This window comes from Taudactylus pleione, unplaced genomic scaffold, assembly GCF_031769625.1.
Source record: "Taudactylus pleione unplaced genomic scaffold, aTauple2 ptg000082l, whole genome shotgun sequence".
NCBI lineage: Eukaryota > Metazoa > Chordata > Amphibia > Anura > Myobatrachidae > Taudactylus > Taudactylus pleione.
The window spans coordinates 3,550,113-3,571,473 of NW_028284484.1; the positions used below are offsets into that span (position 1 = coordinate 3,550,113).

At 43.8% G+C, this 21,361-nt stretch overlaps 1 protein-coding gene across 1 annotated transcript in view; it reads right to left on the reverse strand.

Moving 5' to 3' along the window:
* LOC148532177 (putative glutamate receptor) overlaps positions 1 to 18,768 on the reverse strand; it is a 91,731-nt gene extending 72,963 nt beyond the window's left edge. Inside the window, exons 1-2 of the mRNA XM_088468193.1 lie at positions 18,644 to 18,768; positions 16,522 to 16,555 (exon numbers count right to left, since the gene is read on the reverse strand). The gene's annotated coding sequence lies outside the window, so the exon portion shown is untranslated. The remainder of the gene's footprint in view (positions 1 to 16,521; positions 16,556 to 18,643) is intronic.
* Between the last annotated feature and the right edge of the window lie 2,593 nt (positions 18,769 to 21,361).

Sequence of the window (21,361 nt, forward strand, 5' to 3'; positions counted from 1 at the left end):
AAGTGTAAACAGAACCCATTTGAGTTTGTACAAAGAAATGAATAAAGCCAGGACAGCATGAACTGAGCACTTTTGACTGCCATCGGATCACCATAATTATAAACAGCAGCCATTAAAATAGTACACGCTCTGCAATATGCAGGGTGCCAGACCTCTCTGCGTCCTCTGTAAAACTTGCATTCAATAGTTTAATTGCAGACAGAACAGATATCTTCTCCCTCTCCGGTCAAGCATGAAGTCTCTGCTATAATGACTTTACACTGAAGTTAATACAAAAAGATGGGAAAATACAGTAACGGGACTGAGTGTAGACAATTGCGTTCATAAGATTGTATCTCACTCTAGACAACCATACTGTATATACTGTAGGTGATTATCAGTAGAGCTCGGCTAAAGCACCTGTAACAGCATACTTCTCAATATGGCTGAGGGCAGGGAATAACTCATACTTTACCTAAGAGCTACAAAACAAGGTTCCTGAAACACATTAAGGACTGTCATGCAAGGCAAATCTCCCAATATTTAGGATTTTAGATGACACAATCCTAATTTTTGGTACCCGTTAAGTAAAATGTGGGTGTGATTGTGCAGATAGGGCCATGGGTTTGGGTGGGGCTAATGAAGACTAATGCTGGGGTGGAAGCTATGATAAGGAGTTTTACATATTCCAATTAGAAAATAAGATGTTTTTCTTTCAAATGGGATGAGTTTGCATTGTAGGTCAGTATTGGCTTTACAAACGGTTATCCTTCATAGCGGGCGTCTAGAATTAAATTGCGGTTTGTGATTCTCTGCCACTCCGGAACTGCAATGTTCCAGAGTGGCAGAGGGACACATTACTGTAAATACAGAAGCGGGGAGAGGGGCACACTGCTGGGAATACAGAGGGGGGCACATTACTGGGAATACAGTGTGGGAGTACATTACTGACAATACAGAGGGCACATTACTGGCAGCAATATAGAGGAGTGGGGGGCATAGTACATTAATGGCAAAAAAAGGAGGGTGAAGCCATTAGGCCATACAGAGGGAGAAGGGGGGAGTACATTGTTAGACATACAGATGGGAGAGCACAATACAGAACATGAGAATGTAAGCTCTTGCAAGCAGGGCCCTCTACCCTCTTGTGCTTCTCCTTACTTTATGTTCATCTACTTTATGTTCAACTAACACTTGGTGCCTATGATTTGTTGCTTAATTGGGTGTTATGGCCACCTATGTATCAATGTATATTATCTATGTCCTTGTCCTTCATTGTATTGTATTTTACTGTAAGTCACTTTTTTGGTTATGTACCTTGTAAGGCGCTGCGGAACACTTGTGGTGCCATATAAATAAACGATAATAATAATAATAACATACAGATGGGGGGTGTACAATACAACATTTACAAGGGGGAGCACAAAACAGGTAGGGGCGTAGCGAGGGTGGTTCCAGTGGAGCTTCTGCCCCAAATACCTGCTCTGGCCAGGGCGCCGGAGATCAGCCATCCGATGGGGGGCTAATCACCAGCTGCTAGCCGGAAGCACATAACGAGATCAGTGCTTCCGGAAAGGGGGCATGTCGGCAGAGTGGTGCTTGTGGCTCTGCCCACACCACAAGTATGGAGGCACTGATCTCTTTATGTGTTTCAGGCTCAGCTCAGCAGCAGGTGATCAGCCTCCCATCAGACGGCTGATCTCCGGCGCCCTGCAACAGTGAGGAGATCTGAGTAAGGGGAGGAGGGAGGGGAGCTATGTTAAGGGGAGGAGCTGCGTGTATATGAGTGTGTGCGGGGGTTGGTCTATGTGAGGAGGCGAGATCTTTGGGAGGGGGGAGATCTGTGTGTGTGTGTGATAGGGGTGGCTGAGTGAGTGGGCAAAGGAGTGTGAGGGAAAAGGAGTGAGAGGGGAGGTTCCTAGTGAGGGGGAGATCTGAGCGTTGTGTGTGTGAGGAGAGGTGGAGTGAGGGGGGAGAGCTGTGTGTTGGGGGGGTCTGTGTGGGGGGAGCGTTGTGTGTTTGATGGGAGGAGAGCTGTGTTTGTGTGTGTGTGTGTGGGTGTGATGTACTAAGCATTGCATCCGCGATGCAGTACATCCCGCCTCTCATCGGGTACATAACGCGGTTGATTACCACGATATGTACTTAGAATATCGCAAAGAACAGCTCTCCCAATAAGACCTGTCATTTGCGATGCCCCCAGATAGAGGGACTTCCGGGTTTAACATCCAGAAGTATGCACAGAAGGACACGAGCTGCAGGGGGAGATGAGAGGGATCCGATTGGATAACTTTCAGGGGAAACTTTCTGAATAGAGGCCCATAGGCATCTATTGGGTAACGCCACATAAAGATGGCGTTATTCACCGGGACGTAGCATCAGAATGCATTGCATTCCAGTGCTTTGTACATATGGAAAATGTGGTAAATCTCCTGAAAACTGCATTTTTGGGAGTTTTAGCACATTTTGCACTTTAGTACATCCCACCCCATGTGTGGAGAGATATGTGTGAGGAGGGAGAGCTGTCTGTGAAATTTATATACTGTATGTATTTATATATACTTTAATATGGAGCCCCGAGGAAGTATTTTGCATAGGGCCCTGTGGGGTCTGGGACTGAGGGTTGTCAGTCTAAGACTAAGGGAGGAGGGGTGGAGCCACGGGTAATAACAAAGGGGGGAGGAGGCGGTCCCCTTCCATCATCGCCTCCAGTTTCACCTCTTTTCCACCTCTGAGGTGGGTCCAACCTACCACCCAGGCCCAGATGTCAGCTGGCCCAGTTCGCATGGAGGAAAGAACATGGCGGCTATGTCCCTGCTGCTGCTGCTGCTTAGAGCATGGCTTGTGTCATCTGCGACTGGGAGGAGCCTGAGCGGTGAGTTTTGTGAGGTTACGTCTGACTGCTCTGATGCCACATGCCAATAAGGGGCATTACTGTGGCATAAGGTGTATAAGGGGCACTACTATGGCATTAAATTAACTGTGGGTATTACTGGGTAATGTGAAAAAATAGCCCAAACTGTAACATAACGTGAAGTAATGGGCATTACTGTGTTGCATAACATGCATTGTGGGCATTACTGTGTAGCATAATGTAAATAAGGTGCACTACTGTGACATAACATGAATTAAAGACACTACTGTGTGGCATAATGTGAATAAAGGGCACTACTGTGTGGCATAACATGAATTGTGGTCACTACTGTGTGGCTTATATTTTATTGGTGGAATTACTTTAGTGGGTTGGAATATATCTATCCCTCTATTCCCCATTTTATTACTGCCCCATATGTTTATTTTTTTCCCTTTAATTTGCCCCTACATCCTGGACACCCCCCCTACCTAGCACACTTGGGGGGTTGGTAGCCCACACATGCTCCGGGCACCATGGCTACATGCTGAATACAGGACACATAGATGAGGGGGTGTTGGAATATGATACAGAACATATAGGTGGGGGGTATCATAATACAGAACATATAGATGAGAGTGGGGAGCTTAGTGAAGAACATACAGATATGGGTGGGTGAAAACAATACAGAACATGCAGACATTGAGAGGCACATGCAAACATATGGAAGATAAGACATATATATACCTCTGAGGAAGTCCAACTGGACAAAACGCGTTGGGCCCTTTGCACCAGTCTCTCTCCATGATACTGGCTACTTGCAGATAAGCACTTTATTACCTCTTACTTGTTTTCATGTTTTTGTGTTCCTGTGTTCCATATCCCCTGTATTATGTCTTAATCACTGCTGATAAAGGGTTATTTCTGCTTATTTGAAGCTAATATCCTACCTATGTACAAACTGCTGGGGTTAATAAGGGATATCGATGGAGTGACCAGGACATAAATTACTACATGCTTATATCCAAGTGCTTTTCTGGTACGCATTCTATTTATTATGCAAATTATTTTAAAAAAATACTACACTATATATGTGTCTCATCTGGCTCTGATTGAGCCCCTCCCATAAAGGTTTTCCAGCCATTGGAATCCCGCGCTCATCACACCATGTGGAATCCCTGTAAAGAACTACAGGTAAACTTTAAAGTTTTTCTATTTGGTACGCACATTTATTCTTCGAGCACGTGCATTTTTTAAAATATACTACACTATCGGGTGCATGTTCTTTCCAACCTCCCCTTTCCAGATCACATTCATCTGGTTGCCACACGGAAATATGGGAAGACTGCTGCCACCTTTACCAGAAGGATCCACGTGTTGTTTGATAGCACGATTTGAACTTGACTCTTTGAATTAAAACCTGTGCGCCATTCTAAAATCCCTAATCATACTGAAACGTCGGTAAGACTCAAGGAAATATCTCTTTTTGCATATAAGTCCCGGAGTGCAGCCTCAATCTGTCCTAGGATCGACCATCATATTTATATATATATATATATATATATATATATATTAGGGGTGTGCACCGGCCACTTTTCGTGTTTTGTGTTTTGGTTTTGGATCTGGATCTTTCTTCGTGTTTTGGATCTGGATTGGTTTTGCCAAAACCACCCTTCCGTGTTTTGGGTTCTGGGTTTTGTGTTTTGGATCTGTATTTTTTTGAAAAAAAGCATAAAAACAGCTAAAATCACAGAATTTGTAGGTTTTTCTGCTCCTATGCTATTATTAACCTCAATAACCTTAATTTCCACTCATTTCCAGTCTATTCTGAACACCTCACACCTCACAATAGTGTTTTTATGTCCAAAAGGTTGCACCGAGGTAGCTGGATGACTATGCTAAGCGACACGAGTGGGCGGCACAAACACGTGACCCATCTAGGAGTGACACTGCAGTGGCAGGCAGGATGGCAGTTAGAAAAACTAGGCCCCAAACTGTACATAATGCAAAGAAAAAAAGAGGTGCAAGATGGAATTGTCCTTGGGCCCTCCCACCCACCCTTATGTTGTATAAACAGGACATGCACACTTTAACAAATCAATCATTTCAGCGCCAGGGTCTGCCACACAACTGTGGCTGAAATGATTGGTTCGTTTGGGCCCCCACAAAACAAGCTGGCAATTAATGTGTCCCTGCACAAACTGGCTCTACGGAGGCAAGATGTCATCCTCATCCTCCTCATCCACCGATTCCTCACCCTCTTCAGTGTGTACATCCTCATCCTCACAAAGTATTAACTCGTCCCCACTTGAATCCACCACCACAGGTCCCTCTGTACCTTCTGGAGGCTGGTCTCCCTGGAAGAGCTGATAATTCATTTTGATGAACATCATCTTCTCCACATTCTGTGGAAGCAACCTCCTACGCCTTTCGCTGACAAGGTTCCCGGCTGCACTAAACACTCTTTCGGAGTACACACTGGAGGGGGGGCAACTCAGGTAAAATAGAGCCAGTTTGTACAGGGGCCTCCAAATTGCCTCTTTTTCCTGCCAGTACAGGTATGGACTGTCTGACATGCCTACTTGGATGCTGTCACCGATGTAATCCTCCACCATTCTGTCAATGGTGACAGTATCATATGCAGTGACAGTAGACATGTCAGAAATTGTTGCCAGGTCCTTCAGTCCGGACCAGATGTCCAAACTTGGTCCTGCCTGCCCTGCATCACCGCCAGCGGGTTGCTTAGGATACCTAAGTTTTTTCCTGGCAGCCCCAGTTGCGGGAGAAAATGAAGAAGGAGCCGTTGACGTGTCACGTTCCGCTTCAGCTGACAGTGTGTTCACCAGCAGGTCTTTGCACCTCTGCAGGCTTGTGTCGGCCGGAAAGAGAGACACCACATAGGCTTTAAACCTAGGATCGAGCACGGTGGCCAAAATGTAGTGGTCTGATTTCAACAGATTGACCACCCTGGAATCCTGGCAAAGCGAATGAAGGGCTTCATCCACAAGTCCCACATGCCGAGCGGAATCGCTCCGTCTTAGCTCCTCCTTCACTTTCTCCAGCTGCTTCTGCAAAAGCCTGATGAGGGGAATGACCTGACTCAAGCTGGCAGTGTCTGAACTGACTTCACGTGTGGCAAGTTCGAAGGGCTGAAGAACCTTGCACAACACGGAAATCATTCTCCACTGCGCTTGAGTCAGGTGCATACCCCCTCCTTTGCCTATGTCATAGGTGGATGTATAGGCTTGTATGGCCTTTTGCTGCTCCTCCATCCTCTGAAGCATATAGAGGGTTGAGTTCCACCGCGTCACAACCTCTTGCTTCAGGTGATGGCGGGGCAGGTTCAAGAGTGTTTGCTGGCGCTCCAGTCTTCGGCACGCAGTCGCTGAATGGCGAAAGTGGCCAGAAATTTTTCGGGCCACCCAAAGCGTCTCCTGCACGCCCCTGTCGCTTTTCAGAAAATTCTGCACCACCAAGTTTATTGTGTGAGCAAAACATGGGACGTGCTGGAATTTGCCCAGATGTAATGCCCGCACAATATTGGTGGCGTTGTCAGATATCACAAATCCCCAGGAGAGTCTAAGTGGGGTAAGCCACTGGGCGATGATTTCCCTCAGTTTCTCTAAGAGGTTGTCGGCGGTGTGCCTCTTACTGAAACCGGTGATACACAGCGTAGCCTGCCTTGTAACGAGCTGGCGTTTCTGAGATGCTGCTACTGGTGACGCTGCTGCTGTTGCTGCGTAAGGTGATACATCTACCCAGTGGGCTGTCACAGTCATATAGTCCTTAGTCTGCCCTGTTCCACTTGTCCACATGTCCGTGGTTAAGTGGACATTGTGTACAACGGCATTTTTCAGGACACTGAGGACACTTTTTCTGACGTTTCTGTACAGTCTCGGTATCGCCTGCCTAGTGAAGTGGAATCTAGACGGGATTTGGAACCGGGGACACACTACCTCCATCAATTGTCTAAATCCCACTGCACTAATGGCGGATACCGGACGCACGTCTAACACCAACATAGCAGTCAAGGCCTCAGTTATACGTTTTGCTTCAGGATGACTGCTGTCGTACTTCATCCTCCTCGCTAAGGACTGTTGGAGGGTCAATTGTTTAGTAAAAGTAGTGGTGTTCCTACTTCCTCTCTGGGATGATGAACGACTCCCAGCAGCAGCAGCAACAGCAGCAGCGGCAGCAGTAGGCGTAGCAATGCAGGATCCTCCGGAGGAATCCCGGATAGGAGAGTCAGTCATGCCAGTGATATGGCCTGCAGGACTACTTCCGATCCTGACTAAGGAGGAAATTGACGAGGAGGGAGTTGACGGTGTGGTTTGCAGGCGCTTGGATACAACAGGACAACGGGATTTAGGTGTCCCTGGACTGCTTACGGTCTGAGCCAAAGTTTCTGAACTTGACAGTAACTTTTTATGAACGCGCTGCAGGTGCCGTATAAGGGAGGATGTTCCTAGGTGGTTGACGTCCCTACCCCTACTTATTTCACCTTTACATATGGTACATATGGCAAGACAGTTGTTGTCCGGATTTGGATAGAAATATTGCCAGACCAAAGAGGTGGAATGTTTGGTCTTCTGCCCAGGCATGACCGTGATGGGCTTTTTCATCCCACGGACAACAACTGTCTCCCCCGGAGCCTGATTTAAACAAACCACATCACCATCAGAATCCTCCTCGCCAACTTCCTCCTCAGCGCCAGCTACACCAGTATCCTCATCCTGTTGTACTTCAACAGTGACATCTTCAATTTGCATATCAGCAAGTGGACTGTGGGTGCTCCTTTCAGCACTTGCAGGGGGCGTGCAAATGGTGGAAAGAGCCACCTCTTCCCGTCCAGTGCTGGGAAGGTCAGGCATCGCAACCACCACCACACTTGGACTCTCTTTGGGGATTTGTGATATCTTCTTAGAAAGCACAGTTCTTCGCTGTGCTTTTGCCAGCTTAACTCTTTTGATTTTTTTAGTGGGAGGAGTGCTTCCATCGTCATGTGAAGCTGAACCACTAGTCATGAACATACTAGGGATCGACCTTAGCCGTTCCTTGCCACTCCGTGTCGTAAATGGCATATTGGCAAGTTTACGTTTCTCTTCAGCTGATTTAAATGTCTTTTTCAAGGTCATTTTCCTGAACTTTGCCATTTGGGATTGTATGTGCCCTCTACTATGACATTGGGCATCGGCCTTGGCAGACGACGTTGATGGCATGTTATCGTCTATGTCATGACTAGTGGCAGCAGCTTCAGCACTAGGAGGAAGTGGTTCTTGATCTTTCTCTATTTTATTTTTATCGGAGAAAGTTTGGTCCTCCATTTATGTTATATCGATTTGATATATACGTGCGGCTAAACACAGAAAATAAATTTTTTTTTGGTTCGGACTGGAGTGTACTTTGTGGGTTACAGCACCCTTTAACGGTCAAGCCAGCCGGCCCTTTACTTATGACACAGGCGCACTCTTGGCACTACTTTGTTGATGCACGTGCGGCTACTGCGCACACAATTCACAAACACAGAAAATAATTTTTTTTTTGGTTTGGACTGGAGTGTACTTTCGGGGGTTACAGCACCCTTTAACGGTCAAGCCAGCCGGCCCTTTACTTATGACACAGGCGCACGCTTGGCACTACTTTGTTGATGCACGTGCGGCTACTGCGCACACAATTCACAAACACAGAAAATAATTTTTTTTTGGTTTGGACTGGAGTGTACTTTCGGGGGTTACAGCACCCTTTAACGGTCAAGCCAGCCGGCCCTTTACTTATGACACAGGCGCACTCTTGGCACTACTTTGTTGATGCACGTGCGGCTACTGCGCACACAATTCACAAACACAGAAAATAATTTTTTTTTAGGTTTGGACTGGAGTGTACTTTCGGGGGTTACAGCACCCTTAACGGTCAAGCCAGCCGGCCCTTTACTTATGACACAGGCGCACGCTTGGCACTACTTTGTTGATGCACGTGCGGCTACTGCGCACACAATTCACAAACACAGAAAATAATTTTTTTTTGGTTTGGACTGGAGTGTACTTTCGGGGGTTACAGCACCCTTTAACGGTCAAGCCAGCCGGCCCTTTACTTATGACACAGGCGCACGCTTGGCACTACTTTGTTGATGCACGTGCGGCTACTGCGCACACAATTCACAAACACAGAAAATAATTTTTTTTTAGGTTTGGACTGGAGTGTACTTTCGGGGGTTACAGCACCCTTAACGGTCAAGCCAGCCGGCCCTTTACTTATGACACAGGCGCACGCTTGGCACTACTTTGTTGATGCACGTGCGGCTACTGCGCACACAATTCACAAACACAGAAAATAATTTTTTTTTTGGTTTGGACTGGAGTGTACTTTCGGGGGTTACAGCACCCTTAACGGTCAAGCCAGCCGGCCCTTTACTTATGACACAGGCGCACGCTTGGCACTACTTTGTTGATGCACGTGCGGCTACTGCGCACACAATTCACAAACACAGAAAATATATTATTTTTTTAGCACTTGGGGGGAGCACCCCTGATGGACAGAGCACCCCCTGGACAACACTACAGCACCCCTTTAGGACTGGGACACTGCACAGGACTTTGGAGTGGACACAGCCCCTATGGAGAACTGACTGCACAACACAGTCCAGCCAGCCCCTATGGACTTTGAAGTAGTGGACACAGCCCCTATTAACAACAGCAGCACAGCACAACACAGCCAGCCCCTATGGACTTTGAAGTAGTGGACAACAGCAGCACTACACTACACTACACTACACAGCACTAACTCCCACCCTCCCTCTTCACTGTCCACAGCCGAGTGAGAAAATGGCGCCGACGCGGGTACCTTATATAGGATCCAAAACCCGCGAGACTCGGAAGGCGGGATGATGACGTTTTGCCTCGATGTCAGATCCGAGTCAGGCGGGAAAAGTCGAGCCTGACTCGGATCGGACTCGGATCGGGGGGGGCTCGGGGGGGTTCGGATTTCAGAAATCCGAACCCGCTCACCCCTAATATATATATATATATATATATACACACAGTCAGGTCCATAAATATTGGGACATTGACAGAATTTTCATATTTTGGCCTCTATTCACCACCACAATGGCTTTGAAATGAAACAAACAAGATGTGATTTAACTGCAGACTTTCAGATTTAATTAGAGAGTAATTACATCCAAATCAGGTGAACAGTGTAGGAATTACAACGGTTTCTATATGTGCCTCCCACTTTTTAAGGGGCCAAAAGTAATGGGACAAACTAAACAATCCTAAATCTAACTTTCACTTTTTAATACTTTGTTGCCAATCCTTTACGGGCAATTACAGCCTGAAGTCTGGAACGCATAGACATCACCAGACGCTGGGTTTCATCACTGGTGATGCTCTGCCAGGCCTCTACTGCAAATGTCTTCAGTTTCTGCTTGTTCTTGGGGCATTTTCCCTTCAGTTTTGTCTTCATCAAGTGAAATGCATGCTCACTCGGATTCAAGTCAGGGGATTGACTTGGCCATTGCATAACATTCCACTTTTTAGCCTTAAAAAACTCTTTGGTTGCTTTTGCAGTATGCTTCGGGTCATTGTCCATCTGCACTGTGAAGCGACGTCCAATGAGTTCTGAAGCATTTGACTGAATATGAGCATATAATATTGCCCGAAACACTTCAGAATTCATTCTGCTGCTTTTGTCAGCAGTCACATCATCAATAAATACAAGGGAACCTGTTCCATTGGCAGCCATACATGCCCACGCCATGACACTACCACCACCATGCTTTACTGATGAGGTGGTATGTTTTGGATCATGAGCAGTTCCTTTCCTTCTCTTCTCTTCCCATCACTCTGGTACAAGTTGATCTTTGTCTCATCTGTCCATAGGATGTTGTTCCAGAACTGTAATGGCTTTTTAGATGTTGTTTGGCAAAATCTAATCTGGTCTTCCTGTTTTTGTGGCTCACCAATAGTTTACATCGTGTGGTGAACCCTCTATATTCACTCTTGTGAAGTCTTCTATTGATTGTTGACTTTGACACATATACATCTACCTCCTGGAGAGTGTTTTTGATTTGGCCAACTGTTGTGAAGGGGTTTTTCTTCACCAGGGAAATAATTCTTTTGTCATCCACCACAGTTGTTTTCCGTGGTCTTCCGGGTCTTTTGGTGTTGCTGAGCTCTCCGGTGCATTCTTTCTTTTTAAGAATGTTCCAAACAGTTGATTTGGCTACACCTAATGTTTTTGCTATCTCTCTGATGGGTTTGTTTTGATTTTTCAGCCTAATGATGGCTTGCCTCACTGATAGTGACAGCTCTTTGGATCTCACATTGAGAGTTGACAGCAACTGATTCCAAATGCAAATGTCACACCTAGAATCAACTCCAGACCATTTGCCTGCAAAATTGATAATGAAATAATGAGGGAATAGCCCACTCCTGTCCATGAAATAGCTTTTGAGTTGATAGTCCCATTACTTTTGGCCCCTTAAAAAGTGGGAGGCACATATTGAAACTGTTGTAATTCCTACACCGTTCACCCGATTTGGATGTAATTACCCTCAAATTAAATCTGAAAGTCTGCAGTTAAAGCACATCTTGTTTGTTTCATTTCAAAGCCACTGTGGTGGTGAATAGAGGCCAAAATCTGAAAATTCTGTCAATGTCCCAATATTTATGGACCTGACTGTATATATATACATATACATACACACACACTCTATATGGGCAAAAGTATTTGGCCACACCTGTTAATTATTGAACTGAGGTGTTTCAATCAGACCCGTTGCCACAGGTATATAAAATGAAGCACCTAGCCATGCGGTCTCCATTTGCAAACATTTGTGATACAAAATGGATCGTTCTAAAGAGCTCAGTGACTTCAAGCATAGTAGTGTGATAGGATGCCACCTTTGCAATAAACTGTAAGTGATATTATTAGAAAGTGGAAGCGTTTAGGAACAGCAGCAACTCAGCCTCGAAACAGAAGACCACGTAAAATCACAGAGCAGTGTCAACGACTGCTAAGGTGCATTGTGCATAAAAGTTCACCAACGCTCTGCTGATTCCATAGCTGAAGAGTTCCAAACTTCCACTGGCATTAATGTAAGCACAAAAACTGTGTGGCGGGAGCTTAATGGAAAGGGTTTCCATGGCTGAGCAGCTGCATACAAGCCTCACATCACAAGTCCTATGCCAAGTGTCAGATGGAGTGGTGTAAAACACACAGACACTGGACTGTGGAGCAGTGCATACCTATTCTGTAGAGTGACTAATCACACTTCTCTGTTTGCCAGTTAGATCGGCGAGTCTGGGTTTGGTGCAAATCCCGGGAGAACGTTTCCTGCCTGACTGCATTTTGCCTACTTTGAAGTTTGGTGGAGTAGAGATAATGGTATGGGGCTGATTTTTCAGGGTTTGGGCTAAGGGCCTGATTCAGACCCACTGGCAAGCACATAGCGACCATCACCTGGCCGCTCGCAAAGGCTGTGGGTGGTCACCCACAGCTTAGCGAGTGACCAGGAGGCTGCAAAAAAAAAAAAACGCCCTGATTCAGAGCGAGCACTCTTCAAGAGCGTCCGACTCTGAATCAGGCCCTAAGCCCCTTATCTCCAGTGAAGGACAATCTAATGCTTCAGCATACCAAGACATTTTGGACAATGCTATGCTTCGAAATTTGTGGCAACAGTTTGGGGATGGCCCTTTCTAGTCCAACATGTTCCCCAGTGCACAAAGCAAGCACTATACAGACATGGTTTGGTGTGGAAGAACTTGACTGGCTCGCACAGAGCCCTGATCTCAACCCCATCGAGCACCTTTGGGATGAACAAGAACGGAGATTGCGAACCAGGTGTTCTCGTCCAACATCAGTGCCTGATCTCGTAAATGCTCTTCAGAATGAATGGGTACAAATTCCCACAGAAACACTCCAAAGTCTTGTTGAAAGCCTTCCAAGAAGAGTGGAAGTTGTTACAGCTGCAAAAGGGGGACCAACTCCATATTAAAGTATATGTATTTGAATACATTGTCATTACAGTCCCTGTTGATGTAATGGTCAGGCGTCCAAATACTTTTGTCCATATAGTGCACAGTTTCTCAAAGTCGGTCCTCAGGACCCCAAACAGTGCATGTTTTCCAGCTCTCCTCACAGCCAATTATTCTGATTGGTTGCTATGGCTCAGTGTAAATAAAGTATCAGTACACGATCCCAGATAAATAAAGCACAATATTGTACAAATATTTCTGGCATGTTATATGAGGAATGGGATGGATACTTTTTCAGCTGCTGTCTGAGGAAGCACAGAAGGACCAAGGTAGTAGGGTCGCCAAGACTGCCGATGGCCCTTGTACTGGAGGCCATGACTCTTCTTGTATAGTCTTTTGCTGGGGGGGCGTGGTTGCAGCATCGCAGGTGGGCATGATTACACACTTCCCCCGATGTAGGGATGGACATCGGAAGCCCGACATCGAATGGTTGCAGAGCTTCCGATGTCCATCTCTACCCTAAAGGTGCCCCTGCAGCAGCCCTTAATTATAAGTGACAAATGTGATTGCAGTTCTTTGGGGGTGATTCAATTCCTCATCACTTAATTTATACAAAAGCAGATGAAAATTAACACGTACTTCACATACTTTTGTTTAAATTATCAGTGCCATTCATTATGAAGGTAACAGGAGATATCAGTGATATCTCCTGCTTACCTCTCAGCCCCAATCTGTCCCGCTCTCCCCATATACTAGTATGGGGACATAGATTCTTCAAGCTCTGAAAATCCAACATTTTTAGAGCTTGACTGTGGGAACATTCACCATCTTCAGATGGCGTTTGTTCACACACCCTCACTGTTTCCCTATGGGAAGAAGTCCCGGTCACGAAGAGGGATCCATTCTCATCACTCCGCCACTGCTCGGCTCCTTCCGCTGGAAGTCGCGCATTTGTGAACCCAAGTCATGCTACTAAAGTAGCAGTGAAATGATTTGCGGGGACAGCTGAGTGAGGCCCCACTGGAGCCTTGTGCAATGTATGGCTGTATACACTTCTGGGTAATATGGAAAGTAAAAGTTCACTTACTAAAAAAAAGTGATGTTTCTAAGATTACATATCCTATGGAGTGTCATCATGTAAGGCTTCTAGGGGACATCATGCTGTATAGACTTCATACTGTATGTATATAATTATAATATAACAAATGTACTGTATGTCTTGTGGATAAAATAAAGTTAAGCCAGATATCTGCAATCATTTTCATTGACTGATGTACTGTATAAGCAAATCCCACAGTATGATTCCATATGGAAAGATTGGTCAGCTGCAAATGCCTTTACTTGCCTAACTTTCCAATCCTTAGAGAGGTCCGTGCAGGAGAAATGGCCTGAAAGAATTTTTATAGACTTAAAATGTCAAATAAAAGGAACATTGAATAAATACAATGTGGTTGAAAAACATACACAAGGGAGCAGGCACTGGCTGTGCATCAAAAGGACCTTAAGAAAAATATTCACATCCTGTGTAACGTATTGTACCGGCTTTAGCAGTGGATTGTTGAAGAATATCAGAGACCACTCCCTTAGGGCCCTATTTATCAATCTTTTTTCATAAAATGATGTAGAAACTGTAGTTTCTGCATAATTTTATGAATTGTTGCTATGTATAGCACACTGCAGGAGATTCCACAGAAATCTCTGTCAGAGTGCTAATTAGCAATGCAATGCAAATCGTAGTCCCCATTATTATCAATGGGGACTACGATCTGACCCCTATGTACCAAACTCCGAAAAGTTTGTCCCTGTTAGTTTACACTAGTGTTTCCCAAATGTAGTCTTCAGGGAGCACTAACAGTGGAGTCTTTTGCAAATGAGAAATACTTCTACAAATTGCCGGAGGAATAACTTGCAGGGACAGCAGTTAACGCAACCACTGTCCCTGCAAGTTTCCCTTGGAACAGAGGTTCCAAAACTTGGTCCTCAAGGCACCCTAACAGTTCAGGTTTCAAGGATATCCATGTTTGACCACAGGTGACTTACTTAGTACCTCAGTCAATTTGATTTAACCACCTGTGCTCAAACATGGAGGATATCTCTAAAAGCTGAACTGTCGGCGTGCCTCTGCCTTAGTACATAGCAGGTTATTTTAATGAAAACTGAAAATATCCACCGCAAAACTGATCCTTAATAAATACGGGAGTTCTGTGATTATTAATAGGCCCCTGAGTAGATAGAGCAAGATATATGCAGGCAGAATATATTGCCAGATTTGCATTCCCATTAGGAAAGGCACTGTTGGTGCCTGTGATCTACCCTCAACATGTAGGGTTACAAATAAAGTTGTGTAATAGTGCTGTTGATGGGGTAGCTACAGTATAAGATGGGTGGGGTAAAAGCTAAATGAATATGTTTATCTGTACATGGGTAGCTCTAGTAAGAAAATATTTAGGCCTAACCAAGTGGTGTTAGTTATGACTCCATGGTTGCAAAGATGTACACAAAGGAGAACAATTAGGTTAGAACTACTGGCAAAAGACAGGTATCATTCCCAGGGTGAGCACCTATGGTCTGGTACAGAGGCAGGAGTATATAGCGTCAGTCTACAGAAATGGAAATGGTTTGGTTGTCAGAAAACATTTGAGGCCAATCTGTTGACTTGACAAAGCTTTGATCAAGCTCTGACTTGTACTCAGGGGTGTATCTACCCATTGGCCAGGATGGCACTCACCAGGGGAGCCGACCAAAGGGGGGCGATGTCCGGCAGTGCCACCAGCAGCCAAGGGGTGGACTACCCCCGCTACCCGGGCCCCACAAGTGTAGGGCAGACCGCAGTGAGAAGCGGTCTGCCCTACACAGTTTACAAACACACAGCCACCAGCGGCGGCTGTGTGTTTGTTATAACAGCCAGCCAATGAGAGTCAGATAGACTCTCACTGGCTGCTGCGTCATCCATGGAGGGAGCTGGCTGGAGTTGTAATTTTTTTTCTTCTGTGTGTGTAATCCTGGCACAGCAGGGAGGGGCACTGTATAGGGGGTGGTCGCTACTTGGGGCACTTTATGGGGGGGTGCCCGCTACTGGGGGCACTGTATAGGGGGAGCACTATTGGGGGCACTTTAGGGGGGGTGGCCGCTCCTGGGGGCACTGTATAGGGGGGACTACTACTGGGGCACTGTATAGGGGGGAATACTACTGGGGGCACTGTATAGAGAGGACTACTACTGGGGGCTCTGTATAGAGGGACTGCTACTGGGGGCACTGTACAGAGGAACTACTACTGGGGCCAATGCAGCATAGGGGAGACCACTACTGGGGGCACAGTAGAGGGAGGACTACTACTGGAGGCATTGCAGCATAGGAGGGATTTCTACTGGGGGCACTGCAGCATAGGCGGGATTACTACTGGGGGCACTGCATAGGGGGGGAACCAGTCCATTACATTGCAGGGGCGCTTGGATCCCTAGATACACCCCTGCTTGTACTAGCTCTAAAAGTCAATGTTCATGTTCTAGGTAGATCCCCATATATCCCCTATGTGGTGGAACTAAGCAATGCAACTTAATTTGATGCTTACAGACATCTATTCTGCCTCTCTAATACTAATACAGTGTACATGCAGAGTGGTTCAAATAGTGCTCAAAATATTTCCCTTTCAGAGACGGAAAGATATTACAATCTAAATGTCTGGACAACTCACAACAAAATAAATGTTTACATACCTTGTTTTGTAAAATAGGACAGCAATCAGCAGGCCTGGAAAACATTACAAAATCTTGATGAAATTGATATTAAGTTGACACTTTGTATGTCAGTATTTTTTCATCTATATTAATTAGATGCTTAAGTAATTTATCTTTGTCCTTTATCAAGTCTGGTTTGCACTTTGTCAGCCAAAAAACTGACAATTTAGTTTACACAATCATACAGAAGGCTGTTAGTGGGCATAAGGAAAGTACTTAAAGTATTTAAATTGTGTTAAAATGGCTGATTTGTGCATATTTTGTAAAAAAAAGTAAAAGAAATGCTAAAAAGCTATTTTTTTTATTTAGTTTCATACGAAAAAAACGAAAATGCAAAATAAAGTAGGAAAAAAAGAGGCTTTTGGTGTACTTTATAATATTTTTTAAAAATATAAATTTGCAATTATTTAAAAAAAATATATACTCTAGTTAAATTACAGGTGCACAAAGCAGCAAAATAGTTGATGTTGTGGTAATTTGTGGCCATTTTTTTACACCCCAAAAATGACATGTAATTATTGGACTAATTAAGCTAATTAGAAAATTCCAATTACCTAATTAGTCATTAGGGGGGTGTCCAAGGTGTTCTGCATTATGTCCCGACATTAACCTTAAAATAAAGATTTTCCCTACCATCTCTCATCCACAGGGAGGTGTGAATGGAAAAATGCGAGTTCAGTCTGACTGGTTCAATGGAAGTTGCCAATTGGATTGCAAAAGAAATTCGCAGAAAAAACGGCACTTCGCACCTAATTGGATTTACCCCATTGTTTCCCTGAAAGAATACAACTTAAATAATAATAATAATCATAATAATAATAATAATAATAAATAGAAATAATAAATAGTGTTGACTTGCAGTACCCCTTACAGCCTGTTGGCTGTTCTTCACACGCTACTATCAAGACCATTTTATTAAGTGGGCAATGAAACAGGGTTTAATAGGCATAGGAGCTATGTTTAGATTACTTAATAATAATACCTAACCAGCCTTCTGATATCAGGCAAATACAGATTAATTTCAATTGCTTAACACAAAATCTGCTGGATCAATATAGTAGAGACTGAGAGAGACAAAAGGAAGAGATAAAGGTTACACTACACGGACTATCTCTGTATCCTATTTCACAGCATAGAAGAATGAAGTGGGAAAGCCCTCTCAGGTCTTAGTCATTTTTATTGTAGCAACCCAGTCAGTATACAATTTGGGTGATCTGTGTATTATACATACTGTATATGTATTATATATATAGGGAGGAGGGAGAGAAAGGAGAGAGGGAGGGAGGGAGAGAGAAGTTATTGAAATTGGTTCCAGTTTTTTTTATGAGGCCACTTCCTTTTATTAAGCAAAAAGGTGTGTCTCTCTCTGCAATATTACACAATGCTCACTAATCTGTTTACAACCTATCAGCTCATTACATTATGCAAGATTTCCTGAATTTATCTCAGAAAATTTTATCCCCTCATATGCTATCTGTAAAGGATTCTGATGCGTTGCTAGGTAATAGCATCACTACAGCATTTCACTAAAAATAGCAGTGTGTTGTTTTTCCCACCTTAACCTGTTCTGTTTTTGAATGGACACTCACATTCATCAGCAAAAGCTTACATTCTGGGAAGGGTATCACAGTCTAACCTATTTAAGTATACCTAAGAATACATTTAAATATATACACTAAGAGTACAGTCACTCAAACTACTATAAAACTTTTTGTTTTCTTAATTTTCATGAAAAACACACTTTTTCACATACAAAACATTCCTCCCAATCATTTTGAAAATAACAGAAAATCATATACACTAATATCCCATTTCTTTTGTTTGGAAATTGTTTATGTGTTGAAACAGCTGCCACGAGACTATAGGGGCAATATGAAGCCATTGGCATTATTTCTAAAGATAACAAATAGTGTGTAAAGTTTACACCTATTAATAAACAGCCTAATTCAATGTTTTCTCTTCTGTCAAAATAAATCACAAAAAGAATAATAAAAATATAATATTAAAAAAAAACAAAAAAAAAATTATTAGTATCCAGGTGAAATGAATTTCAGAAAATATTTTGCTATAAAAGATATTACTGATAAGCAGAAAGTCTTACCGGTCCCAGTTTTGCAGCCAGCAGTGTATTGTGGCTCCTATGTCTGTCTGTTATTCTCCCCTGAACAGCAGTGGAAGAAAGAAGAAAGCTTCCCAAGAAAACATTGCAAATCAGGCAGCTCAATAAGAGATGCTGAGAATTCGAGGAGGAGGAGGAGGAGCGAGCAAACCCTATGGTTCAGTGGCCCCTTATTGGAATGTGAGTATTACTGATTCTATTTTTCACAGTGATTGACTGGAGAATAATTATAGGCTTCCTTTGGGAGAAAATAATATATAGCAATTTTAGACAACGGGTTTGTGTTGGGAGAAACATTCATAAACTCATCTGGGGAAAAAAACAAATGAAAAGATTTGAAAACACTTTTTTTTAAAATTTATTGAAACTATGGGCAATAATGAATGATAACAAAATGTGTTAAGGCGTCATTTTTATTAAAAGAAATGTACGAGTAAAGCGTGTGTTATATTATTGTATTGGTACAGTATTATTATGTGTAATATTGATGATATAAAAAAATAAATAAAAGAGCAATATAAACCCAAGTAATGTCTCATTCTAGATTTCTTGAATTACTCATTTAATGAGTTTGGCAGAGACTAGCTTGTAGCCATTTCATATAAAATATATTAATACTGTTACATTGCATCAATGGAAATGCCTGGACAAGCATCACTCATTTTACTCATTTTAAAGATCTTTGACCTAATGATTAATGGGTCATGATTAGAGATGTGCGCCAACCCTGGTGTTTTGGTTTTGGTTTTGGATCTGGATCTCCCCTGGTTTTGGATCTGGATTGGTTTTGCCAAAACCTCACCTCCGTGGTTTGTTTTTCGGTTTTGGATCTGGACTTTTTCTTAAAAAGGCATAAAAACAGCTAAAATCACATAAAATGTTCCTGTTTTTGTTCCTACAGTATTATTAACCTCAATAACATTTATTTCCGTTTCTAGTCAATTTTGACCACCTGACAATATTGATTTTTTTCATCTAGTTAAGGGCCAAAAGGCTGCATCCAGCTAGCTGCCTCTAAACTGAGTGATAAATAGAGTTGAGGACTGTGCAAAGATGATGGTTGGGGTACCCCTTGAGGATTGAAGAAGTGATAGTTGATAGTTGGCGCAGCCACTGGCTGAAGTAAGAAAAGATGATACTTGATAATTGATGCAGCCACTGGCTGAAGAATTGATAGTTGGCACAGACACTGGCTGAAGTAAGAAGAGTTGATACTTGATAATTATTGCAGCCGATGCAGCCACTGGCTGAAGAATTGATAGTTGGCACAGACACTGGCTGAAGAAAAAAGAGTTAATACTTGATAATTGGTGCGGTCACTGGTTGAAGAAAGAAGAGTTGATACTTGATAATTGGTGCAGCCACTGGCTGAAGAATTGCTAGTTGATAGTTAATTGTTGATGCAACCTCCGGGCTGAGTAGTAGTGGAATACAGAGCTATGATTAGGAAGGAACCAGTCCTGCAACAGCCTTGAGGGCTGGAACTCTTGGCAAGTTGTGGCCGTTACAGCCTTGAGGGCTGGTGAGGAGTGACGCCAGGTGGCCTTTGGGCCATGTAGCAGCCTTGAGGGCTGAGAACCCTTGGCTGAATGTCACTGTTGTGAGACTTGTGCCGCCGGGTTGACACAACAAGCAGCAGTTGGTTCAGACTTTTCTTTAAAAAAAATGAAAGGGGCATGCAGGAGATGCTGTCTGTGGCCATTACAATTTCTGGACATTCATAAACCATAACATTAAAAATGTCAGGTAGCAATGCCCCAAACAGCACATACAGTAATGGAAAGGAAAAAGGTGCAAGATGGAATTGTCCTTGGGCCCTCCAAATCACCCTTATGTTGCATATATGAAACAGGACATTCACAGTTTAACAGACCAATCACTTCAGTGACAGGGACTGCCACTTGTAGCTGTAACGACTGGTTTGTTTGGACCGCCACAAAACAAGCTGCCAGTGTGCAGTGGACATTGATGGCAATGATCCCATACACAAACTGGCTTTACAATACATTAGATTAGAGGTCGTCATTGTCATCCCCATCAGTGTGTGCATCCTCCTCTTCTTCACACAATATTTATTCGTCCCTGCTGGAATCCACCATTACAGATGCTTCTGTATTTTTTGACGTAACTGCTGGTAAAGGTCTTCCTCGTGGAATTTGTAATTAATTTTGATGAACATAATTTTTTCCACATTTTTGGGAAGTAACCTCCAACGGCGATCATTGAAAAGGTTCCCGGCTGCGCTGAAAACTCTTTCAGAGTACACATTGGAGGGTGGTCAACTTAAGTACAGCAAAGCCAGTTTGTGTAAGGGACTCCAAATTGCCTTTTTTTCCTGCCAGTAGTGAAAGGGACTGAGTGACATGCCTATTTGGATGCTATCCCTAAAATAATCAGCCATCATTCTCTGAATGGTGACCGTATCAGACAAAGTCACGGTAGACATGTCACTCATTGTAGCCAGTTCTTTCAGACCCAACCAGATGTCATGAGGTTTTGCTGACTGATCTGCATCACAACCAGCAGTGGGTCTCTTAGGAAAATGTGTTTTTTTCCTGGCAGCTGTAGAAAATGAAGGAGAAGATGCTGCCGTGTCACGTTCCGCTTGAACTGCCAATTTTTTCACCACCAGCTCTTTGAATCTTTTCAGATTTATGTCCGTTGGAAAGAAAAATACAAGGTATGACTTAAACTTAGGAT